The sequence below is a fragment of the Giraffa tippelskirchi genome, chromosome 1 (genome assembly GCF_054371585.1).
Source record: "Giraffa tippelskirchi isolate mGirTip1 chromosome 1, T2T-mGirTip1v1.2.pri, whole genome shotgun sequence".
Lineage (NCBI taxonomy): Eukaryota > Metazoa > Chordata > Mammalia > Artiodactyla > Giraffidae > Giraffa > Giraffa tippelskirchi.
In genome coordinates, this window is record NC_137275.1 from 85,648,623 (window position 1) to 85,675,966 (window position 27,344).

The 27,344-nt window shown below is 39.2% G+C and overlaps 2 long non-coding RNA genes across 3 annotated transcripts in view; both read left to right on the forward strand.

Moving 5' to 3' along the window:
* LOC145547464 (uncharacterized) overlaps positions 1–27,344 on the forward strand; it is a 133,686-nt gene that overhangs the window by 51,945 nt on the left and 54,397 nt on the right. The gene's annotated exons all lie outside the window — the stretch shown is intronic.
* Positions 4,145–26,174, forward strand: LOC145547469 (uncharacterized). The gene is made up of 2 exons (XR_014083852.1): positions 4,145–4,411; positions 25,875–26,174. It is a non-coding gene; the product is annotated as an uncharacterized LOC145547469 (long non-coding RNA).

Here is a 27,344-nt window from a genome sequence, read left to right on the forward strand (position 1 = left end):
AGGTAGGGTGGAGTGAGTTCTTGAAGGGAACAGCCCCCATTAATGTAATTAGCAGAGCCATTGAAAACCTTGGGGGTTTCTTATTAAAAGGGGATGTGAGAGTGGCAGGCATGGAAAATAATTTTGGCCGTGTTGTTAGTAGACTGGCGGGAACGGGAAAGAGGTTATTGCTGTCTAGGAAAAGAGTGCCGGGGGTCTAGACAAGGGAATTAACAGTTTATTAGAGAGAAAGTAAGACAAAGAGGTAAAGAAATTGCTGTATGCAGAAAACAGAGTAATATGTGCTAAGCGACGGTAGACAGAATTCATTTGCCTCTTAAATTCCTGTTTGCATACATCAAGCCAGGAATCCAAGTCCTAAAGATACACACATTGCATCTTTCACTGAATCTTTAATATTTTGTGACCAGAGATTTTGGCATATTTTACTCAACAGATGTTTGTTAAATTCTTTATTCATTACTATGTATTTAGTACATACTAGGACAGGTAGTGTAGTGATACAAAAGAAAAATGTGTGTTTTGGTGTTTGGTAAGATGGGTCAGCGATCAGTGCAAAGAAATAGAGGAAAACAACAGATTGGGAAAGACTAGAGATCTCTTCAAGAAAATTAGAGATACCAAAGGAACATTTCATGCAAAGATAGGCTCGATAAAGGACAGAAATGGTATGGACCTAACAGAGGCAGAAGATATTAAGAAAAGGTGGCAAGAATACACGGAAGAACTGTACAAAAAAGATCTTCACGACCCAGATAATCACGATGGTATGATCACTCACGTAGAGCCAGACATCCTGGAATGTCAAGTCTAGTGGGCCTTAGAAAGCATCACTACAAACAAAGCTAGTGGAGGTGATGGAATTCCAGTTGAGCTATTTCAAATCCTCAAAGGTGATGCTGTGAAAGTGCTGCACTCAATATGCCAGCAAATCTGGAAAACTCAGCAATGGCCACAGGACTGGAAAAGGTCAGTTTTCGTTCCAATCCCAAAGAAAGGCAATGCCAAAGAATGCTCAAACTACCACACAATTGCACTCATCTCACATGCTAGTAAAGTAATGCTCAAAATTCTCCAAGCCAGGCTTCAGCAATACGTGAACTGTGAACTTCCAGATGTTCAAGCTGGGTTTAGAAAAGGCAGAGGAACCAGAGGTCAAATTGCCAATATCCGCTGGATCATCGAAAAAGCAAGCAAGTTCCAGAAAAACATCTATTTCTGCTTTATTGACTATGCCAAAGCCTTTGACTGTGTGGATCACAAGAAACTGTGGAAAATTCTGAAAGAGATGGGAATACCAGACCATCTGACCTGTCTCTTGAGAAACCTGTATGCAGGTCAGGAAGCAACAGTTAGAACTGGACATGGAACAACAGACTGGTTCCAAATAGGAAAAGGAGTCCGTCAAGGCTGTATATTGTCACCCTGCTTATTTAACTTATATGCAGAGTACATCATGAGAAACACTGGGCTGAAAGAAACACAAACTGGAATCAAGATTGCCGGGAGAAATATCAATAACCTCAGATATGCAGATGACACCACCCTTATGGCAGAGAGTGAAGAAGAACTAAAGAGCCTCTTGATGAAGGTGAAGGAGGAGAGTGAAAACATTGGCTTAAAGCTCAACGTTCAGAAAACTAAGATCATGGCATCTGGTCCAATCACTCCATGGGAAATAGATGGGGAAACAGTGGAAACAGTGTCAGACTTTATTTTTTTGGGCTCCAGAATCACTGCTGATTGTGACTGCAGGCATGAAATTAAAAGACGCTTACTCCTTGGAAGGAAGGTTATAGGCAACCTAGATAGCATATTTAAAAGCAGAGACATTACTTTGCCAACAAAAGTCCATCTAGTCAAGGCTATGGTTTTTCCAGTGGTCATGTATGGATGTGAGAGTTGGACGGTGAAGAAAGCTGAGCGCCGCAGAATTGATGCTTTTGAGCTGTGGTGTTGAAGAAGACTCTTGAGAGTCCCTTGGACTGCAAGGAGATCCAATCAATCCATCCTAAAGGAGATCAATCCTGGGTGTTCATTGGAAGGTCGTATGTTGAAGCTGAAACTCCAATACTTTGGCCACCTCATGCGAAGGGTTGACTCATTGGAAAAGACCCTAATGCTGGGAAGGATTGGGGGCAGGAGGAGAAGGGGACGACAGAGGATGAAATGGTTGGATGGCATCACCGACTCGATGAACATGGGGTTGGGTAGACTCCGGGAGTTGGTGATGGACAGAGAGGCCTGGCGTGCTGCGATTCATGGGGTCGCAAAGAGTCGGACACGACTGAGCGACTGAACTGAACTGAAGATGGGTCATAAATACCTATTCTGTCATTTACTAGCTTTGTGTTTTTGGTCAAATAGCTGAACTTCATGTGTTAAACGCAGAACATAATTCCTACCTCACAGAATTGCTGTGAGTATTAAATTAGAAAATGTGTACAAAGCATCTTCCCAGATGGTGCCAGTAGTAAGGAACCCGCCTGCCAATGCAGGAGATGTATGAGACGGGGATTTGATCCCTGGGTTGGGAAGATATCCCAGAGGAGGGCACAGCAACCTGCTCCAGTATTCTTGCCTTGAGAATACCCATGGACAGAGGAGCCGGGCAGGCTACAATCCATAGGGTTGCAGAGTTGGACACAATTGAAGTGACTTAGCATGCATGCACAAAGCAGCTGGCACAATAATTACTCAGCAAGAGGTTGTTTATATTATTACTGATTCCTTAATGAGAAAGCACCTCCTAAAACCAGGATGTTATCATAGTTAGTTGATGTGTATATCAATATTTACTCCCATGTCTCTCCCACAACCTTAAATTTGAACAAATTGAGCCTGGTAAGGTTGACAGTTTTACTTTTGTAGCCTAGCTGGGAAAGGGGTTTGTGACTTTTCTGTGGTCTTGTTTAATCCCCCATTGGGATTAAAGGGTGGTATATATTTTGTCTGTCAGTGTGGCTCACAGACTGCACCAGAGGGAACATACACTACCTCTGCTAAGAAATCAAGCTGTGGACTGCAACTTCTGGTTGCCAGCACGGATTTGTTCCTATTTATCCCAATAGTTCAATATGTTCATTGCATAGTTACATATCTGTGTAACTTGACCTCTGACCTCCCCTCATCTTGACAAGTTAAAACTGCTGTTGCAGAACTAGTTGTTGTTTTATTGTTGCTGTTGTTACACTAGTGGATGAGAGAGACACACGTAAATGGCATATTTGTTCCCTTATTTTAATGGAGAGAGTTAGCTAGGAGGATGGGGCTATAGCAACCGGTTACACAAGTATGCCAGCAGGAGGAAATGTCTGAGTTATGGGGAAGTGTCTCCATTTTAACTTTTAGGCACACTATTTAAAAAGTGGTTACAGCAAATCATGTTCACCCTTGGCTACTGGATATCTCTGGAGAGTATTCAAGTTTAAAATTTGACTTATTGAAATTGTATTTTGAAAGTCGGAGCTTAGAATTGAATATAAGAAATGCTTTTCTTGGTCATTTAAGTGTATGGTGGCTGGTGTTTGTGGATGTACTCATTTTGGAAATGCTCTGTTTGCTTTTTTGCTAATTCTGATTCAGAGTTACGAATCCTGCTTTCATTTTCTTCTCTGTTAGTTTATGCTTGCAACTTCTTTCTGAATTTCCTAGGTATGAAAAAGAGAAATCTTGAGATAAGCATCAAAACAACACCAAACATAGTTGTGAAGCATAGTTGTGCAAAGCAGAAAGATCTCATTAAAGTTACTTTGTTTTTTTTTTAAGTTACTTAAAAATCAAGAATGACCTTATAAGTAATAATAAATATAATAAAAGATATAATATTAAATCTAATAAAAGAATGACCTTATAAAACTAAAAACATTTTTTGTTTTAATGAATATGTTTATTTCTTTGTATAAAACTTCCATACTGGCCGCTTTCAGGTTGCAAAGAAGAGAAGGATGCTTAGGGTATCAGAGATCACAGTGTCTATGGTGAAAGGATGTTGAAGTCTATGCAAAATCACTAAAAATCACTAAAAATCTCAGCTGACCTGGTCACTGGTCAGATTTTAAGAGCTTGTGTCTATAAATGTTCCATCACTATGGTGTCTCAAATACCTCATCTCTATTACTATTGCTTCTACTTCTCTTACCAGGAGGGACCACCTGAGCCTGTGAAACTCAAGTTTTGTGAGTTTAATCCTGTAAATGGAGACAGTCACTGAGACAGACTGTGGGACAGAAACTGAGAGAGGAGATGTGGTTCAATGCCCTTTGTGAACACCTCTTCTGCATCAAAACACCTGGTCCACCTGTGGCTCAAGTTCCATTCTTTGGTCTAGTCAGCTGTGGCCAGATGAGCAGGATCACATATATAAAGCATGAAATCAGCATGCCTCAAGGTCCATCTGGTACAAATTATGGTGTGTTATGTCTATTACCTCTTTCTTAGCAGAGGACATGGTCATGGCAAACCTTCAAAGCAAAATACAGTTCTCTGCAAAATACAGTTCTCTACAGTATACGTCATAACTCAAAATGCAGAATCTAGAAACTTCCAAGAACTTAAAAACATACCCTACTTTATACCCATTAAGATGACTTCTATTAAAAAACCAGGAAATAGCAAGTGTTGGCAAGGATGTAGAGAAATTGGAACTTCTATGCACTGTAGTTAGAAATGTAAAATAAGTGCAGTTGCTATGAAAAACAATACCATGATTCCTCAAAATAATTAAAAATAGAACTGCCATATGATCCAGCAATTGGGCTTCTGGTTATATATAAAAAAAGAACTTAAAACAGAAGCTCAAAGATATCTGTGCACTCATGTTCATAGCAGCACTAGTCATAATAGCCAAAAAGGGGAAGCAACCCAAGTGTTCATCAATGGATGATTAGATTACCAAAATGTAGAATATACAGACAATGGAATATTACTCAGCCTTAAAAAGAAAAGAATTTTGACATGTGCTATCATATGGATGAAACTTGAGGATATCATGCTAAATGAAATAAGCCAGTCACAAAAGAACAGTACTGTACCATTCCATTTCTATGAGGTACCTACCGTGGTCACATTCATAGAAAGAGAGTAGGATGGTGGTGGCTGGGGTCGGAGAGAAGGGGGAAAGAATGAGAGGTTGTTATTGAATGGATGCAGTTTCACTTTCACAAGATGAAAGGTTTCTGGAGGTGGAGGGTGGTGATGGTTGCATAATGATATGCATGTAGTTAATGCCACTGAGCTGTGTACTTGAAAATGGTTATGGTGGTAAATTTTATGTAAAAATTTTTTGAAATGGCAAAGTATTCCCCACATACCCATAAGGCACGCCCCCCTCTCTCTCCCCGACCCCACACACAATATCATATCTAGGGAAGAATTAGCCCAGAGTAGTTTTAAAGTGTGAACTCTATAACCTGCCTGTGTGTGTGTTAGTCGCTCAGTCGTGTTCAACTCCTTGCGACCCCATGGACTGTAACTCATCAGGCTCGTCTATCCATGAAATTCTCCAGGCAAGAATACTGGAGTGGATTGCCATGCCCTTCTCCAGGGGATCTTTCAAAACCAAGGATCAAATCCAAGTCTCCCTCATTGCAGGTGGCTTTTTTTCCCATTTGAGCCACCAAGGAAGTCTGTAACCAGGCTGCCTGGTCTCAAATCTGCCTTTAACTTCTGACAGCTATGTGACTCCAGACAGCTTAACCTCTCTGGACTTCAGTTTCTTCATCTGTAAACGAGGATAATAATACTATTTAACTCATAAGGGAAATCATGAGGATTACATGAATTCATACAGCACTTAGAATAAGGCCTGGAACATGCTATGTGCTCAAGAAATGATAACTATTCTATTTGGGTCTGCATAAAATGCAGTACATTCAGTTCAGTTTGGTCACTCAGTCATGTCTGATTCTTTGTGACCCCCCTGGACTGCAGCACACCAGGCTTCCCTGTCATTCCCCATCTCCCAGAGTTTGCTTAAACTCATGTCCATCAAGACGGTAGTGTCATCTAACCATCTCATACTCTGCTGTCCCCTTCTCTTCCTGCCTTCAATCTTTCCTAGCATCAGGATCTTTTCCAATGAGTCAGTTCTTCATATCAGGTGGCCAAAGTATTGGAATTTCAGCTTCAGTATCAGTCCTTCCATGAATATTTAGGACTGATTTCCTTTAGAATTGACTGGCTGGATCTCCTTGCAGTCCAAGGGACTCTCAAGAGTCTCCTCCAACACCACAGTTCAAAAGCATTAATTCTTCGGCACTCAGCTTTCTTTGTAGTCCAACTCTCACATCCATACATGACTGCTGGAAAAACCATAGCCTTGACTAAACAAACCTTTGTTGGCAAAGTAATGTCACTGCTTTTTAATATGCTGTGTAGGTTGGTCATAGCTTTTCTTTCAAGGAACAAGCATTTTTTAATTTCATGGCTGCAGTCACCATCTGCATTGATTTTGGAGCCCCAAAAAATAAAGTCAGCCACTATTTCCCCACCTACTTGCCATGAAGTGATAAGACTGGATGCCATGATCTTAATTTTCTGAATGTTGAGTTTTAACCCAACTTTTTCACTCTCCTCTTTCACTTTCATCAAGAGGCTCTTTAGTTCTTCTTTGCTTTCTGCCATAAGGATGGTGTCATCTGCATATCTGAGGTTATTGATATTTCTCCCAGCAATCTTCATTCCAGCTTGTGTTTCATCCAGCCTCGCATTTTGCATGATGTACTCTGCTTATAAGTTAAATAAGTGTAGTGACAATATACAGCCTTGACATACTCCTTTCCTAATTTGGAACCAGTCTGTTGTTCCATATCCAGTTCTAAATGTTGCTTCTTGACCTGCATATAGATTTCTCTTGTATTCTCTTCCCTTTAAGAATTTTCCACAGTTTGTTGTGATCCACACAGTCAAAGGCTTTGACGTAGTCAATAAAGCAGAAGTAGATGTTTTTCTGGAATTTTCTTGCTTTGTCTATGATCCAACGGATGTTGGCAATTTGATCTCTGGTTCCTCTGCCTTTTCTAAAACCAGCTTGAACATCTGGAAGTTCATCATTCATGTACTGTTGAAGCCTGACAATACTTTATTGAATATATAAAGATGATTGACTTTGCTGCTGCTGCTAAGTTGCTTCAGTCGTGTCCGACTCTGTGCGGCCCCATAGACGGCAGCCCACCAGGCTCCACCATCCCTGGGATTCTCCAGGCAAGAATACTGGAGGGGGTTGCCATTTCCTTCTCCAGTGCATGAATGGGAAAAGTGAAAGTAAAGTCGCTCAGTCGTGTCTGACTCTTAGCGACCCCATGGACTGAAGCCTGCCAGGCTCCTCCGTCCATGGGATTTTCCAGGCAAGAGTACTGGAGTGGGGTGCCATTGCCTTCTCCGATGATTGACTTTGGTTAAGTGCAAATTGTTTTTCAATCTGAAATAAGGAATTTCTAATTTCCTTGTTTCTAAATAAGGAATTTTCTAATAATGCTAATATTTTAAATGTGAATGAACAAAAGTTCTTTGCTTTGGGAACACAATGGGTTGGTTTCTTTAGATCAAAGGTGTCCACATAAATACCCAGGTATTGTATTCTAAGTAATGTGTCTTTTGCTCATCATTATTTACAGTGCTGCGATTTTCTTAAAGTGTATTTCTACATTGTGTATTTTGCTTTCTCAGCTTCAGACATTACATTTTTTCCAGATTTTCTCTCTCAGTAATTCTAGATTTGTATTTATTATAGAATGATTTAGTGAGCTTCAGAAACATGGCTGGGCATATCTAATTTTGCAAACTAGACTATGCTAGATACAGACGGATCATATTTGCATAATGGCCACAGCACAGCTAAACTTAAAGCATTTTCCTTCGTATAACAATGACATTCAAATCATTATGCCACTCAGAATATAACCATAAACTAACTCAGTCAGGAGGCTTAGTTAAATATAACAAACTGTGATCCTTTTCTCCCTCAACATACCTGAGGAGGGTCCTGTTTTTCCAATTTTTTCATGTCACAATCCATACAGGGCATCTCAAATGACTGTGTGTGTTTAAGCTTATTTATGTGTATGAGATTCTTATGTGAAACAAAGTAATCCATTTCCTGATTTGTTTTTAATTCCATTGCAACTATTTTCTCAACCTGTATTATTATTGATGCAAATTAAATGATCTTTAAGAGCTTAGTAAATATGCATGTATGACCTGTAACAATAGCGATTTGTATCAATGTATACTATGGGTTTAGAACAAGTGTCATGTGATTTCAAAATTTTCTCATTAATTATGTATATCGAGAATACAGATATTGTCCTGGCTGTCTGCTGCTGCTGCTAAGTCGCTTCAGTCATGTCCGACACTGTGTGACCCCATAGACGGCAGCCCACCAGGCTCCCCCGCCCCTGGGATTCTCCAGGCAAGAATACTGGAGTGGGTTGCCATTTCCTTCTCCGGTGCATGAAAGGGAAAAGTGAAAGTGAAGTCATTGAGTCGTGTCCGACTCTTAGCGTCCTGGCTGTCACAATAACATATTTTCAATAGTATATGAAAAATCTAAAATTATATATCTATGAGTGTTCTTTTTTCCCTTGAATAATAGCTATAAGCATGAGATTTGGCACCTCAGTTTTCATTCCAGTCCCAAAGAAAGGCGATGTCAAAGAATGTTCAAACTACCGCACAATTGCACTCATCTCACATGCTAGTAAAGTAATGCTCAAAATTCTCCAAGCCAGGCTTCAGCAATACATGAACCTTGAACTTCCAGATGTTCAAGCTGGTTCTTTAGAAAAGGCAGAGGAACCAGAGATCAAATTGCCAACATCCGCTGGATCATCGAAAAAGCAAGAGAGTTCCAGAACAACATCTATTTCTACTTTATTGACTATGCCAAAGCCTTTGACTGTGTGGATCACAATAAACCGTGGAAAAATTTTGAAAGATATGGGAATACAAGACTGTTGGGGTCCTTTAATGGACCGGAACCTGGTGGTACAGAGTTGACGATAAGAAAGTAAAAGAAAGAAAGAAGGAAAGAGGCTGATATTCTCTGGTTTACACAGAAAGCCAATATAACTCTAAGACAAAGAGCTAGCACTGCCTACGTAGGCTCCAGGCGCCCTCTCGAAGAGATCTTGAAAGCTCAGGCAAGTAAGTAGGCACAGCGGGCCCCTGTGCTCCAGAGAATTAGCCTGAAGAAGAGAGAGAGAGAGAGAGAGAAATGAAGAAAGACACAGGGACCCATACTCTGATGGAACAAGGGCATTTATTCAACATAATGTGGGCATATATATACTGCCTTACAAGATAGATTTTTCAGCAAAGATAAGGATTAAAAATCTTACAAATCATCCAGGAAACATGAGGCTAGAATCCATCTCAAAGAGAGGGGGTTGTAAATAATCATTTTCCATATCAAAAAGGAAGAAGGTCATAAATAGTTACTTTTCACTGTATGGAAAAGCTAACGAAGGAAATGCATGTAGTCCCTGGGAGAGGTTTGCCATCTCCTCTTAAATCTTGAATATTCAAGAATTAATAAGGGACATAGGAATCATGACAGATCAGAAAACAGCACACAGGAAGCCTCCTGCCAAATGCTTCCTGACACCAGACCACCTGACCTGCATCTTGAGAAATCTATATGCAGGTCAAGAAGCAACATTTAGAACTGGACACAGAACAACAGACTGGTTCCAAATAGGAAAAGGAGTATGTCAAGACTGTATATTGTCACCTTGCTTATTTAACTTATATGCAGAGTATATCATGAGAAACACTGGGCTGGATGAAGCATGAGCTGGAATCAAGATTGCTGGTAGGAGTACCAATAATCTCAGATATGCAGATGACACCACTCTTATTGCAGAGAGTGAAGAAGAACTAAAGAGCCTCTTGATGAAAGTCAAAGAGGAGAGTGAAAATGTTGGCTTAAAACTCAACATTCAGAAAACTAAGTTCATGGCATCCAGTCCCATCACTTCATGGCAAATAGATGGGGAAACAGTGGCTGATTTTATTTTTTGGGGCTCCAAAATCAATGCAGATGGTGACTGCAGTCATGAAATTAAAAGATGCATACTCCTTGGAAGGAAAGTTATGACCAGCCTAGAAAGCATATTAAAGAGCAGAGACATTTCTTTTTCCCAAAGGTCCATCTAGTCAAGGCTATGGTTTTTCCAGTGGCCATGTATGGATGTGAGAGTTGGACGGTGAAGAAAGCTGAGCCCTGAAGAATTGATGCTTTTGAACTGTGGTGTTGGAGGAGACTCTTGAGAGTCCCTTGGAGTGCAAGGAGGTCCAACCAGTCCATTCTAAAGGAAATCAGTCCTGAGTGTTCATTGGAGGGACTGATGTTGAAGCTGAAACTCCAATACTTTGGCCACGTGATGTGAAGAGCTGACTCATTTGAAAAGACCCTGATGCTGGGAAAGATTTCGGGCAGGAGGAGAAGGGGATGACAGAGGATGAGATGGCTAGATGGGATCACCAACTTGATGGAAATGAGTTTGAGTAAACTCCGGGAGTTGGTAATGGACAGGGAGGCCTGGCGTGTTGTCCATGGGGTTGCAAAGAGTTGGACATGACTGAGCGACTGAACTGAACTGAACTGAGGCAGAAGCCATGCTTTACCACTTGCTATTTACATGACTTTGGGATAACGAACCTCTCTAACCCTCATTTTTCTTATCTATAAGTGAGATAATAATACCTATCTCTTAGGATAGTTATAAGGATTAAGTGTGAAATTATAGACTATGGCTTCCTTCTTGGGCTGGCTCCCCTTCATAGTGACATAAAAGCAGGACTGATATTTATTAGATTGTCTCAGATAAAAGGAACAGTTCATGAAACAAGCTCTATGGCTAGAAGAAAGGTACATATGAAATGGCCAGTCTCACGTCAATTAGTTTTTTAGTTTTTTTTTCTTTTACACTGCACTGAAGTATAATCTACATGTGATAAAAATCACTCATTTTATTGTACCATTTGATGAGTTTTGATAAATGTACACTATTATGAAACTGCCCACTGCCAAATCAAGGTATAAAATATTTCATCATTCAGAAAGTCTCTCTGTGCATCTTACAGTCTGGTCCTCAGCCCCAGCTGCTGTCCATCAGTGACATATTTTTGTCACTACTGCTTTGTAATTTTCTAGAATTTCATATGAATTAAATCAAGCAATTTTCTATGTCTCCTTTATTTTATTTAGAATTCTAAATGCTTTTCAGTTTAATTCATGCTGCTGCCTATGTAAGTAATATCTTACGGAAAAAGACAAATGAATTTTTTTGCCAACCCAATAATTCCTTTCTTTCTACATCTGTGTGGTAATCCATTCTATTGATATGGCAGAGTTTGCTTTTCCAGCAGTATTTGACATGTTTGAATTGTTTCCAGTGTTTGCCTATTATGAGTAAAGCTAATATGAAGTCTGTGACAAGTCTTGGTTTAATGTATGGTTATTTTCACGGGGAGGGAAATAACTCAGAGCAGAATTTCTGGTTCATGTAATATGTATTTAATTTTACATGAAACTGCTGGACTTTTTCCCAAAGTTGTTGTACCATTTTCCCTTTTAACCAGTGATATATGAGAATATAAGTTGCTTCACATCTTTGCACATAGTACTTGGTATTGTTAATTTTCTAAATTTCAGCATTTATATTGTGTATTACATACCTAGTTGTGGTTTCCTTTGCATTTCCTTAATGACTAGTGACAAATTGCCAACATTCGCTGGATCATAGAAAAAGCAAGGGAATTCCAGAAAAACATCTACTTTTGCTTCATTGACTACACTAAAGCCTTTGAGTGAATCACAACAAACTGGAAAATTCTTAAAGAGATTAGAATACCAGTCCACCTTACCTGTCTCCTCAGAAACCTGTATGTAGGTCAAGAAGCAACTGTTAGAACCAAACATGGAACAAAGGACTGGTTCAACATTGGGAAAGGAGTACAACAAGGCTGTATATTGTTACCCTGCTTATTTAACTTCCATGCAGAGTACATCAAGTGAAATGCCAGACTGAATGAATCACAAGCTGGAATCAAGATTGCTGGGAGAAATATCAACAACTTCAGATAGCAGATGATACCACTCTTACAGCAGCAAGCAGAGGAACTAATAAGCCTCTTGATGAGGGTGAAAGAGGAGAGTGAAGAAGCTGGCTTAAAACTCAGCGTTCAAAAAATGAAGATCATGGCATCCAGTCCTATCACTTCATAGCAAATAAGTGGGGAAAAAGTGGAAACAGTGACAGACTTTATTTTATTGGTCTCCAAAATCACTGCATATGGTGACTGCAGCCATAAAAAAAGTTGCTTGCTCCTTGGAAGAAAAGCTATGACAAACCTAGGCAGCATATTAGAAAGCAGAAACATCACTTGCTGGCAAAGGTCTGTATAGTCAAATCTATGGTTTTTCCAGTCGTCATATACAGATGTGATAGCTGTACCAAAAAGCAAAACCATAAAGAAGGCTGAGAACCCTAAGAATTGAGGTTTTTGAAAATTGTGGTGCTGAAGAAGACTCTTGAGAGTCCCTTGGAGAGCAAGGAGATCAAACCAGTCCATCCTAAAGGAAATCAACCCTGAATAGTCATTGGAAGGGCTGATGCTGAAGCTGAAGCTCCAATATTTTGGCCACCTGATATGAAGAGCCGACTCATTTGAAAAGACCCTGATGCTGGGAAAGATTGAGGGCAGAAGGAGAAGGGGGCAACAGAGGGCGAGATGGTTGAATGGCATCACCAACTCAACGGAGATGCGTTTGGGCAAACTCCAGGAGACAGTGAAGGACAGGGAAGCCTGGCGTGCCATCTATGGGGTCGCAAAGAGTCATATACAACTTAGCCACTAAATAATGACTAGTGATTGTTGGTGGGAATGCAAACTAGTACAGCCACTATGGAGAACAGTATAGAGATTCCTTAAAAAACTGGAAATAGAACTGCCATACAACCCAGCAATCCCACTGCTGGGCATACACACTGAGGAAACCAGAATTGAAAGAGACACGTGTACCCCAATGTTCATCACAGCACTGTTTACAATAGCTAAGACATGGAAGCAACCTAGATGTCCATTGGCAGACAAATGGATAAGAAAGTTGTGGTACATATACACAATGAAATATTACTCAGCTATTAAAAAGAAGGCATTTGAATCAGTTCTAATGAGGTGGATGAAACTGGAGCCTATTATACACAGCGAAGTAAGTCAGAAAGAAAAACACCAATACAGTATACTAATGCATATATATGGAATTTAGAAGGATGGTAATGATGACCCTATATGTGAGACAGCAAAAGAGACACAGATGTTAAGAAAAGACTGTTGAACTCTGTGGGAGAAGACAAGGGTGGGATGATTTGAGAGAATAGCTTTGAAACATGTGTATTATCATATGTGAAATAAATCACCAGTCCAGGTTCGATACATGAGGCAGTGTGCTCAGGGCTGGTGCACTGGGATGACCCTGAGAGATGGGGTGGGAGGGAGGTGGGAGGGAGGGTCAGGATGGGGAACACATGTACAACCATGGCTGATTCATGTGAATGTATGGCAAAACCACCACAATATTGTAAAGTAATTAGCCTCTAATTAAAATAAATAAGAATTAAAACAAAACAAAACAAAACAAAACAAAACAAAGAACCACTATAGTCTGCCTAAGAGTTATATTTCTGATTGTCAATCTCTTCATTGATATCCCTGGTTACATAGCTATCTCTGTAACCAGGGCTGGCCCCAGGGAACTATTCCCTTTGAGTTGCTGATATCCTTCAGCACTGAGGTTCATGTCTTTAAATATGATGATCCCACTGAAGTCCTATGACCCTTGAGGCCCTGAATGTGTGTTCTGTCTTTCCAGACAACTCTCTCCGTTTTTATTCTAACTGAAACAAAGCCTGGCTCTAAATGAGTGTTTCTTAAAGAGTAGTCTATGGAGTATTTACATAAGAATCGTCTGGGGTATAGCTTATAATGTTAGATTTCTGGACTCAAACTCAAGATATTTGAATTTATCTGTATTTCCAGAAGCTCTCTAGGTAATTTTTGTGCATACCGAAGTTTGAAAACCATCATTCTATATCATGAACTTTGATAATTAATGCTATTTAGTATGTATCCTCTATATTTATAATGATATTTATTAATTTTACAGTGTTATTATACTATCAATAAAATTTTCTAATGCTAAGAAAAAGTTCTAATACTTTACACCTATCTTCCAGTGGTTACTTGTATCCAGTCACTTTGCAGACACCTGTTCTAAACCTTGGTGTAGCTGGGTAGGCTGACATCTATTTTCAATAATTTTATAAAGAAGAAGCAACACAAATGCTCTAAATGAATTGTTGGAGTATTGATTCTAACAAGGATAATACCCAGGCTATACACCAGAGCAATTAAATATGAATCTGGGATAAGAGTCTCGCATAATTATTTTTAAAGTTTCCTATGTCATCCCAATGTTCAAAAAAGGTTGAAAATGACACTTAATAGAACAATGCTTCTTAAATTTTAGCATGCATGAGAATCTCCCGGAGAAAGCATTAATTCTTGGACTCTATTTGCAATTGGTCTAGGTGGGGCTGATTTTTGTGTTTTTAAAAAGCTCCCAGGTGAAGCTGATGTTATTGGTCCACAGGTTACACTCAGTAGCACTTTATTACACTAATGGTACAGACTGTTTAAACTTTGAGACAGGTCTTCACCTCAGATAATATTATCTAACTTTAAGTAATTAAAAAGATTAGCTGATGCCTACATTGAAGAATTGTTTCCTTGAGAAGAAAATATTACTTAAAAACAGTTTAGCAATAAGCTCTACCTTACATAATTTGACAAAGACCAGTTATCACCAAGTGTATACTAGATCTTCCTTACCATATTCTGTGACCTAAATTAACATTATGGCCATGTGATCTTGGCCACATGATGACCAAGACACATCAAAATTTGTTAACCTACCTTTTCTCCTCTACTGAAGATTTTGTTTAATATCCTATATTCTTGATAAATATGGGGCCTGATTCCTGTGATTAAAGGCCTTTTCTTTTTTTTCCAGATTTAATCCTTTCAAACATCACTGTATCATTTCTCCAATATCAATAGTAGACACAGAGGGGAAATAGAAATAAGAAGATTCAGTTCTAGCCTGATTTTGCCATTAATCCCTGTGTAAATCTGAAAAAAAACAAAAAACTGTTATAAACTTAATTAGTTTCATTTTCTTCATTTATAAAATGAGTGGACAAAATGAATACTTCTAAGTTCTTTTCCAATTCTAAAATTGTCTTCCTGTAATTTCACAAAATACTAGATGTAGAGAAAAAAGGTGTTTATTGTGTGAGTACGTGTTGGTTCAGTAATTCAGAACATTAAAAAAAAAAAAACCCTAGTTAACATACCTAGCTTTTTGGACTTCTAGCTTTTCAGCTTTTAGAACAGAGCAAATACAATTAAAATGGGTATAGTTTCAAAGTATCTTTGCTTGGTCCAGCCATGGCTAGGCAACCTCTCCACAGAATCTTCTTAAAATGATAAAAATAATCTGTTTCAATCTTCCCTGGTAAAAGAAAAGAATTCTGTTGTGCTGGGAGAAATTGTATTCTTCTGTCTATGTGCCAAAAATAAAGTAACTTGATAACATTATTACCAGACTCAAAAATGTTCAGATCAGTGATTTTTAGTAAGTTTATAAGTTGGGATTTCTAATCTGTTAGCTCATGTGGAGCTGTTGGGTAATTGACAGTAACCTATTTGCAAGGGAGAACTGAAATGGTGGGATTTAGTTTATCAGTGATTTTAAGAATTAACAACCTAGTAACACAGAGTGCTTAAGAAAAATTAGAAACATTTTAGATTTTTTTAAAGGTAGATTATATCCAGGAAGGGGAACACATGTAAACCCATGGCTGATTCATGTCAATGTATGGCAAAAACTATTACAATATTGTAAAGTAATTAGCCCCCAACTAAAATAAATAAATTTATTTAAAAAAAAAAGGTAGATTATAGAATTTTCACTTAATTACTCAATAATTCCACATCTGGATATATTTCCTAGAGAAATAATTATAAGCCTGGCAAAATCTGCATCCATAAAGATGCTGAAGGTAGATTTATATACACATACAACAGGAAAGTACTGGATACAACCTGATGTCCAATGATAGAGCAGTTAAATGAACTATTTCATCCATGTGTGGTTAGTCACTCAGTCGTATCTGACTCTTTGCAACTCCATGGACTGTAGCCCACCAGGCTCCTTTGTCCATGGGGATTCTCCAGGCAAGAATACTGGAGTGAGTTGCCATGGGGATCTTGGGGATCTTCCCAACCCAGGGATCGAACCCAGGTCTCCCTCCTTGCAGGCAGATTCTTTACCATCTGAGCCACCAGGGAAGTCCCATTTCATCCATAGGATTGAATAATATGAATGCATAAACTTGCTCAGATGGTAAAGAATTAGCCTATAGTGCAGGAGACAAAGGTTCGATCCATGAGTCAGGAAGATCCCCTGGAGAAGGGAATGGCTACCCACTCCTGTATTATTGCTTGGGGAATTCCATGGACAGAGAAGCCTGGTGGGCTACAGTCCACAGGGTTGCAAAGAGTTGGACGCAACCAAGCAACTAACCCTTTCACTTTCAAACTGAATTATAATTATACAAAACATTGAAAAATAGTTCTGATATGTTAACTGATGAAAACCAAGTGCAGAATATGTACTATAATAATCATGACACAAAATCATGAATATAGAAAAGATAAAGAGACTACAAAATATCCAATAGCTATATAAGAGATTATGGGTGACTTTTTCTTTTATTTTCTAGCTTTCCATAATGTATATGTGTTATCTTTATATCACAGTGGCTAATAGCACAGACTTTGCAGCCATAGTCCTGTGTTCAAAGCTGGCTTCACCTCTTACCACCTGGGTGAATTTGAAAAAAATTATTAACACCTCCTCTCAGTTTACTCATTTATAAAATGGATATAATTTTAGCAACTTTTTCATAGCTTGTAAATATTAATGAATTATGTATAAAATCACTCAGCTCAGAGGCTATGGCATGTAGAAAGCATTATATGTGTTTGCTATTTATCATTGTTTAAAATGTGTCATAAAGCAGCCAGCACCTTCTGTGTCTGTTGAGAAGCCCTGGGAAGTATGGATTCCAGACAGTGGCCTTAGCAGAAATAAGGTCCTTATCCTTTCCCCAGCAGCTTCCATTAAAGCTTGTCTTCTAGACCGTAGAATCCAGCATGGCAGCGAATATCACCTTTTGTCTTCTTGGTCATCAGACTGAGAAGAGCCAAATCTGGACCTGATGCAGAGTGCTGCCCAGCTCCAGATGTCCTGTACTTTGCCTGAGATGCAGAGTGGGAAGGTCTTGAAGGCAGAGTGGGTCTGTGGTTTCCATCTGAGAAGAGGATAAATAGCCATTTGGGGAAGCAGACTGTGGCAGAGCTGTAAGTTGACATCAACAGGTGTCTTTATCTTTTTCCATAGTGATATAACCCCTGATGTTTAGCTGGCTCATGCAGTGCAAATCAGGGACAACATTCAGCCTCCGTTGCAGGCTAGTTCAGTCATGTGACTAATTCTGGCTGATAACACGTGGTGTTGGAAACCCTAATTTCTAGTGTGATGATATGTGGAGATGGAGCCTTGGGGAGGTAAGTAGGATCAATTAGGTTGTGAGAGTGGGGCCCTCATGATAGGATTAGTGCCCTTATAGGAAGAGCATGGTCTCTCTCTCTCAGTGGTCATACATAGGGGAAGGCCATGTGAGGACAGTGAGAAGAGGGTTGACTGCATGGCAGGAAGAGCCTTCACCAGAAACTGAACCCTCTGGCACCTTGATCTTGGACTTTCAGCCCCCAGGACTGTGAGAAAATAAATGTTTGTTATTTAAAAAAAAAAAAAAATGTGTCATATATCATCTATGACATGTTCTACTGATAGAAAAATACACTTCTTTTTTTTTCTAACTAAAGAAAATATAAAAGTTCTTTTATCAGGGCTCTCTGATCAATTGCCCACAATTCAGGAAAAATTACTGGTAAACGTATATGTTTTATACATAATCCTCACTCTGTTCATATTCTGCATTTTATATCCTACTTCTTGGAAAGTTTCTTATAGGATATTTAGATAAACCAATTGATTTGTAGCTACTCACTTAAATATAAGGCTTCAGTGATTATCATTGGGCTTACTTAGAATGAGACCCTTAACCTGTGTTTTTGCTTGAGTCTCTGAATTTACCAGAGAAACTTCGGCGTCTTTGACATATGATCCTGGTCAGCCAATAAGGAAAATGTATTTTTAAAACAACAATTAATTATAGGAAATTTAATTTCAAAAAATGTTGAAAGCCAGAATATAACTTTGCTTCTTCTAAATCTCCTGGAGAATTTGTTTCCATAGTTATAAGGTAATAGAGAAGGACTAAAACTCAAACTCATTAAAAAGAAGACAATAAATTTTAAACATCTTTTAAAATGAGAAAATAGTTGGAATATCTGGCAGTAGATGATACCTAAGCATTCATAAATATTAGTAGTGACATATAGATATTTACAAGCACACAGTAAAAAAAAAAATTAAACTGAAAGGACTTGCTTGTTTCACTGCTTCTTAGTCTTAGTTCAGCTGTTCAGAGGCAACAACTAGTACGGCTTTTATTTTCAGTTCTTACTGTACTCTACATACTTAAACAATATGCTAGTACTACTATTTCTTGATTTGTCAGTTTTTCTAATCTGACAAAATCTCTGTTTTACCTGGCAAGTTAGTGCTTTTGTATATGGAATGATTACTAATATATTTTAAATGATTTCCACAAATTTATTTTTTGTTTTCTTTTATTTCAATGCTTTTCCCTTCCTCCACCCTTTTCTGTCCTCTTCAGGATATCAAGATGCAAAAAATTCTCATTTGCTTCAACTAGTTAGGAAGTTATGAATTATATCTTTCAGTTCAGTTCAGTCGCTCAGTCGTGTCCGACTCTGCGACCCCATGAATTGCAGTGCGCCAGGTCTCCCTGTCCGTCACCAACTCGCGGAGTTTACCCAAACCCATGTCCATCGAGTTGGTGATGCCATCCAGCCATCTTATCCTCTGTTGTCCCCTTCTCCTCCTGCCTGCAATCCTTCCCAGCATCAGGGCCTTTTCCAATGAGTCAGCTCTTCGCACCAGGTGGCCAAAGTATTGGAGTTTCAGCTTCAACATCAGTCCTTCCAATGAACACCCAGGACTGATCTCCTTTAGGATGGACTGGTTGGATCTCCTTGCAGTCCAAGGGACTCTCAAGATCTCTCCAACACCACAGTTCAAAAGCATCAGTTCTTCGGCGCTCAGCTTTCTTCACCGTCCAACTCTCACATCCATACATGAACACTGGAAAAACCATAGCCTTGACTAGATGGACTTTGTTGGCAAAGTAATGTCTCTGCTTTTAAATATGCTATCTAGGTTGGCTATAACCTTTCTTCCAAGGAATAAGCGTCTTTTAATTTCATGGCTGCAATCACTATCAGCAGTGATTTTGGAGCCCAAAAAAATAAAGTCTGACACTGTTTCCACTGTTTCCCCATCTATTTCCCATGGAGTGATGGGACCAGATGCCATGATCTTACTTTTCTAAATGTTGAGCTTTAAGCCAACTTTTTCACTCTCCTCTTTCACTTTCACCAAGAGCCTCTTTAGTTCTTCACTTTCTGCCATGAGGGTGGTGTCATCTGCATATCTGAGGTTATTCATATTTCTCCCGGCAATCTTGATTCCAGCTTGTGTTTCTTTCAGCCCAGTGTTTCTCATGATGTACTCTGCATATAAGTTAAATAAGCACGGTGACAATATACAGCCTTGATGTACTCCTTTTCCTATTTGGAACCAGTCTGTTGTTCCATGTCCACTTCTAACTGTTGCTTCCTGACCTGCATACAGGTTTCTCAAGAGACAGGTCAGATGGTCTGGTGTTCCCCTCTCTTTCAGAATTTTCCACAGTTTATTGTGATCCACACAGTCAAAGGCTTTGGCATAGTCAATAAAGCAGAAATAGATGTTCTTCTGGAACTCTCTTGCTTTTTTGATGATCCAGCAGATGTTGGCAATTTGATCTCTGGTTCCTCTGCCTTTTCTAAAACCAGCTTGAACATCTGGAAGTTCACAGTTCACGTATTGCTGAAGCCTGGCTTGGAGAATTTTGAGCATTACTTTACTAGCATGTGAGATGAGTGCAATTGTGTGGTAGTTTGAGCATTCTTTGGCATCGCCTTTCTTTGGGATTGGAATGAAAAGTGACCTTTTCCAGGCCTGTGGCCACTGCTGGGTTTTCCAGATTTGCTGGCATATCGAGTGCAGCACTTTCACAGCATCATCTTTGAGGATTTGAAATAGCTCAACTGGAATTCCATCACCTCCTCTAACTTTGTTCGTAGTGATGCTTTCTAAGGCCCACTTGACTTGACATTCCAGGATGTCTGGCTCTAGGTGAGTGATCATACCGTCGTGATTATCTGCGTTGTGATTATAGGGGACTGGAATGCAAAAGTAGGAAGTCAAGAAACACCTGGAGTAACAGGCAAATGCGGCCTTGGAGGACAGGATGAAGCAAGGAGAAGGCTAATAGAGTTCTGCCAAGTGAATGCACTGATCATAGCAAACACCCTCTTCCAACAACACAAGAGAAGACTCTATGTATGGACATCACCAGATGGTCAACACTGAAATCAGATTGATTATATTCTTTGCAGCCAAAGATGGAGAAGCTCTGTACAGTCAACAAAAACAAGACCAGGAGCTGACTGTGGCTCAGATCATGAACTGAAGGAAATCTAGTCCCCTTTATACTCTGAAATTCTACCCAGTAATTCCCATCTAGCCCTTCTAATCAATGAACTCCTTATTCATGAGGCATAAAGCCCCCCTCATATACTGCCTTGACTGCCTTGACTCTCACTTAAGGTTATGCCTCCTGCCTTGGGTATTCTGTGTCCAGTGCCTGGTGGACCTGGGCTACAAATCCCTGACCTTCTTTCCTAGCTCAGGACAGTACTTAAAGGTCAGCTTCAAAACTCCCCCCTGGAGTCAACTCAGGTTTCTGCTGATATTTTATCATAGCTATACTTCCCCTTGGGCTTCCCAGGTGGTTCAGTGGTAAAGAACCACTGTCCTGCCTGTCAATGCAGGAGACACAAGAGATGTGGGTTCAGTCCCTGGGTCAGGAAGATCCCCTGAAGTAGGAGATGGCAACCCACTCCAGTATCCTTGCCTGGAGGATCCCATGGACAGAGGAGCCTGGAGGGCTACAGTCCACAGGATCGCAAAGAGCTGGACAGGACTGAGTGACTGAGCACACACACAGACACATAATTCCCCTTCTGTCCAATCTTGTTTTTTTCCCTTTCTTCCAACACATATTGATCCTAAGGGGACTCTCTAAAAATCTCCCGGCAGAGTAATCTCTGTGTCATTCTTCTTCTCAGAGTATGAAACCTGTGAGAAAAAGCTTTCTGGAGGAAAGGACAGTCAACCTGGAACTAATGCAATTCTGTATAAACATATATTCAGTAAGTGCTAACAGCTCACAGAGTTGGAGAGCAGTGTGCACATGTGTCTCTGTGCTAAAGTGGGGGGAAGCATGTGTCATGAGGGATAGAACTAGAAAGGCAAGCTTTCTCTAAATTATACAGAATCTTATCATCTACCTTGAGATGTTCAAGGCCTTAGATCCTATTACTAGTACTATAGCTGTGTGTGCTAGGCACAGCTCATTGATTAGAAGAGCTAGATGGGAATTACTGGGTAGGGTTTCAGAGTATAAAGGGAACCAGATTACCTTCAAATAGTAAAGATATTATCATTTCTTGAAGTGTGATAGCACTTAGCCAACAACAAATGTTTGCAGATAAAATGATCACAGAATTTCTAACAACCCAATTCCTCATTAGAAGTCCATTTCACTGTTGACTTACCCAGCAGGATTTTGGAAAATGTTTTTATTCTATGGGGACCATGCAGCCTTTTCCTCTTATGGCTTGCAGGCAAATAGCACCCACAGGGAAAATTCTATTGCACATTGTCAGTGTTCAGATATGCAACCAGTTCACTGCTGTGCTTTATTAAAGGCATAAATCTGAACTTGTGCTGAATATGTACAAAGGAAATTTGATTTGTACATCTTTATAACATCAAAGAATGACTCCAGTTTCCAAAGGCGGCCTACTTACTGTCTCATTAAAGGATCAGCACTGCAGTAATATTTTCCAATAGGTGATATCATTGACAGGCCTGCATTCCCTATGTTTTATTTTTTAATTAAAAATAAAATTCCCCTATGTTTTAAATGTAGTGGGGAATTCAACATAATCATAAGTAAAATCCAAGCTAATTCTTGCTTCTTCAATTGTCAATAATTCATCAGATATAGAAAATAATGATTACCAAAAAAGTAGTCAAAATTAGGGCTTTTGACAGTGCTCTGGGACAACCCAGAGGGATGGGGTGGGGAGGGAGCTCGGAGGGGGTTCAGGATGGGGGGACACATGCACTCATGACTGATTCATGTCAATGTATGGCCAAAACCACCCCAATATTGTAACATAATTAGCCTCCAATTGAAATATATAATTTTTTTTTTTAATTAGGGCTTTTGGTTAAAAAAAGACATTTCTGTAAGTGTTTAGAGAATCCAAGTAGGGGTAGGTGACAGAAGGAGAATGAAAGAGGAGAAAGAGCGGAAAGTGAGGAGACATCTACCTGTGCTTGATTGAAGAGAAAAATAATGATGTTTTTCTAAAGATTGGAATAAGTGCTTCAAAGATCTGCCACCAGCAGAGAAGTCAGTGGAGTCACTTTGATATAATGAATTCAGCCGAAAGTAGCAAATCCTGTTGCATAATACAGTCCTTCAAAAGCAGTGTTGCAACTCCTGAGTGACATACCATTAACCTTACCAGCTCAGTGTATCCGGGAGAAAACAATGTTTGTGTATAAAGTTTCATTAAAAAGACTGGTAGGCACAGGGATATTTTGTAGTTTCTATTAGGTTCAGAGTAGCTGCTGCAATAATTGAAAGCACCAAAATTCAGTTGCTCAGCGCAAGAGATGCTATTTCTCATACATAGAGAAATCCAATGAGGGTTAATCATCTTCTCCCACCTACCTGCAGTGGAGGCTGGGAAATGTGATCCGTGCCTGTGAAGCTACTCCTCAATGTCACTTCTGTACTCGAGCAGGTTTTACTGGGCAGTTAATTCCGCTCCACGTGAGCCATCACCGTCCTCAGAAAATGGCAACAGATCCCCTTTTGATTTACTTTTCTGATCATTTCTGCATTGGAATGCATATGTCTGATCTATGTCTAGTCCTGTGCATCCATTTAGAAATAAATGAATGCAGTTCAGTTGAAAACAAATTTTTATACTAAATATTATATGGATCTAAGATTGTTGAGTTACAATGGTCTGTGAATGTTAATAGTAAATAAGATATTGTTAGGGTCCTCAGGGAACTCATAGAGGATATTAATAAAACCCAGTTTCAACACCACCATGTGTAAAACAGCTAGCTTGTCGTAAGCTGCTGTATAGCACAGTGAGTTCAGCTTGGTGCTCTGTGATGACCTAGAGGAGTGGAATGGTGGGGGTGGGAGGGAGACTCTAGAGGAAGGGATCTATGCAAACATATAGCTGATTCACTCGGTTGTACAGCAGAAACTAACACAACATTGTAAAACAATTATACTCCAACAATAAAAAAAAAATAAAAAAACAATATCAGCACAATGCAGTTAGTACTAGGTGCTTTAAAGTGTATTTTAGGTTTACTCCTTTTTATATTTTAATGAAGCATCATTCTTTGGAGGATTAATTGTCACAATTGTACTGACATTTGAATTGACTTAGGTCACATGCTAATAAATGAAATAAACTTTATAAGATTTTGATAAATCTCTAAAATATAATCATATCGAGGACTTGACATTGCACCAAAAATGTCTGATTTTAAAGAAAATTCTTTTCAGTTCTGTCTTTCCAAAGTGGAGGAAGAGGCATCAGGTAAACTAAGAGTGGCCAATGTCATTTTTAATTCCATAACACATGGGCTCAGTCTTTTATTGACAACTAATAATTGATATTTTGTTTTAATGAGCTTTAGTTCAACAACTTTTCCCAGACTGAGGAGTCTGACAAGTCACACAGTAGTACAACCACAGCACATACAATAAATAGTTCTCAGCCTATATCATTGCTTTCTATGTTCTTCTGTGTTCTTCCCAGCCCAGATTTACTACTCCAAATTCCAACCTCATACTTTGTGATCAAAGATCAAAAGCATTTTGGACCTTCATGTGGAATTAGATATTGTAATGGAAAGAAATCAAACTCAAAGTCATCAATCTGCCATTATTTAACTACCTAGAGTCTTAGCAATTTACTCATGTGAGAAAACAGTTTTAGATTAACGAAGAAGCTTCAGTGCCATATGTGTCCTGTAGTCTATTATTCTAATACATTTCTGTATAATTATGTTGTCTATGCAGGGGATTCCAATGTAAAAAAAGTCCAGTGGACACAGGACATTTCAATAATAGCCTTTTTGTTATTTAGATTCAAACTTAATTACTTGTAAAATTTGGAAGGCAGCTTGTTTATGCGACCTTCTGCATATTTTTAGCTCCTTCTATGCTATATCTTTCTTATCCTCTTGAATGCAAAGTATTGACTACCTGAAACTTACCTCATAAGCTACAAGCTTAAAACCCTGCACAATTCTTATGTTTATCAAAACTCTGCTGAGTAAGATAACATAATGAAAATAAATAGGGTTGGCTTTGGGAGTACTTCCAACTTTGAGTCTTTGGCAGGGTTAGACTTCCACTTGGAAAACAAAATTAGCCAAAGCTCTAGCTCAAAACCATTTGAAAGATAAAGCTATGGGGATTACTCTAATGTATTCAAGGTGTACATGAACTTTGAGTACAGCTAATAATAAGCTCCATGGAAAATATGATGAAGACACTGGCAGATTATCAAAGTTCAACAAAATCAGTTTCATGTATATCCGAGACTACCATTTTCAAATCAGATTGGTGGATTTCGAGTTTACAGCTTCATTTGGAAGGTTAACTTTGGGAGATCTTTTTCATAATCACAGGGAAGGGGACAAGAAGATCCGCCTTCCACCTTCAGTGTGTGTCCTGATGCCATTGTGTCTCAGCATCTGAAATTCAAAGTAGCTGCCTCCCAAGCGAAAGGCCACCCAGGAGCTGGAAGGAAAGGAGCATGCTGAGGAACTTGTGGTGATTTGGCTGCAGTACCCGAAAAGCCCTTTTGCTGTATTTTTAAAGACTGTTGAGTAATATTTGAATGCTGAGAATGGGGTAGATGTTCTACCCACCAAACTCAGTCTCTGTTCTGGAGCAGTGCGCATTCTTCTCAGAGTGATCGGTCTTCGGAAGTGACAAAAACTTGTTACTTCATTGTTCTAAAATATAGAAAAACTCATGTTTCAGGTCATGAGAATTCCCACAGTAATCTAGCCACATCTCAGATTCATAAAAAGGGTTTAATTTTCATAACTGAATATATAAACTGCCTTTCTATTGAGAGATTATATCACTTCTAGCACCACCGACTTAACGGACGTGAATTTGAGCACACTCTGGGAGATATGCGTGGACAGAGGAGCCTTGCGTGCTGGAGTCCTTGGGGTCACAAACAGTAGGACACGATTTAACTACTGAACAGCGACAACAAAAGCAGTTGTTTTCAGGGGGTGACGTGAAGGTTGTATGAGTCATTCATGACACTTTTTCAACTTGCACATTCTCTTCTCTTGACAGGCCCTCTTTCTCCCCAAGATTTTGGTGCATCCCTATCCATGGACAGCATGGCTATAATCTATCACTGTGATCAATAGTTACTTATAAGAGTGGATTGTGGCTCCTGGATATTGGAGTGGGAAAAAGCTTGAAAAACAGCTCCTCTGTCTTGGAATAACACTTCTCAACAGTGTCCTGAGCTCTTTAGGAATTTATGAAGTTAGTAATGAAGACCTGCAGGCGGTGTTCATTATTTTTTAAAACTACCTTATGGAAACTGTAAGCCTACTGACAATAAAGCTGCTTCAGCAACTGCATAAACCTTGTCTCTCATCTATGGGCCACAGTTATATCAACTCATGTTGATAAGCTACTATCAATGAGTTATATGAAAGCTCTGATGATACTTACATATTCCTTGGTGAACAGAAATGGAAAAAATGAATTTCTATTTAATTAAGTCCATTCCTTTGATTGGGAGATGGTTTCAAAACATGGGGCACAAAGAAGAAAAATAATTCCAAGGGCATAAAGGAATTCAAAATTTTGTCAACCACTGACCTCAAATGAGATAGAATTCAACACAGGAGAAGAATCTGTTGATTTCTCTTTAATCAGTAATTTATTAATAGTTACATCCGTATGTATGTTTGGACACAGATATGTATGCTGCTGCTGATTAGTCACTTCAGTTGTGTCTGACTCTGTGCAGCTGCATGGACTGCCACTTGCCAGGCTCCTCAGTCTATGGGATTCTCTAGGCAAGAATACTAGAGTGGGTTGCCATGCCTTCCTCCAGGGGATCTTCCTGACCCAGGGATCAAACCTGGGTCTCCTGCATTGCAGGTGGATTCTTTACCACTGAGCCACCAGGGAAGCCCACAGATATGTATATTTCTTCTAAAATACAATGTGAGAAATAACATCAAACCTATTAATCAAGGGGAGAGTTCTCTACATATTGACAGCTGTAATCACTTATTAATTTTAATTATGATCTTTTAAAATTATTTGTGTTTTATTTATCTTCATAAATTTGAATTCCACAGCCTTACTCCTCCTGGGATGGGTGCTGTGGGTGGTGGACTGTGGGAGGTCCAACTTTAGAATGCATTTTAACCAAATTATTCTTATCAGTAAATTCTGCATCTTACATAAGGTATGTACAATTGACCTTAAAAACATATTTGCAAATACAAAGCTCATGAATGTAGTTCTAACTGTTTTTTGTATAATGGTTGATAAATTAGAATCTGGATACTTGGAGCTTTCTTTTTATTATAGAATTAGCAAGAATTTCTACCAGCAAATTATTATTAGGAAAGTTGTTGCTGAGACAAGAAAATCATAAAGCAGAGATAGAGGACTTTGAAAGCGACCAGGCTCTTAACTTTCAGGAAACAGAAAGTTCTTTGTCCTTTTCTCTATTTTCTTCCTAGTTACAATTAGAATTGGAGGGAGAAGGACAAACAGGGCTCTGTCAAATGGCAG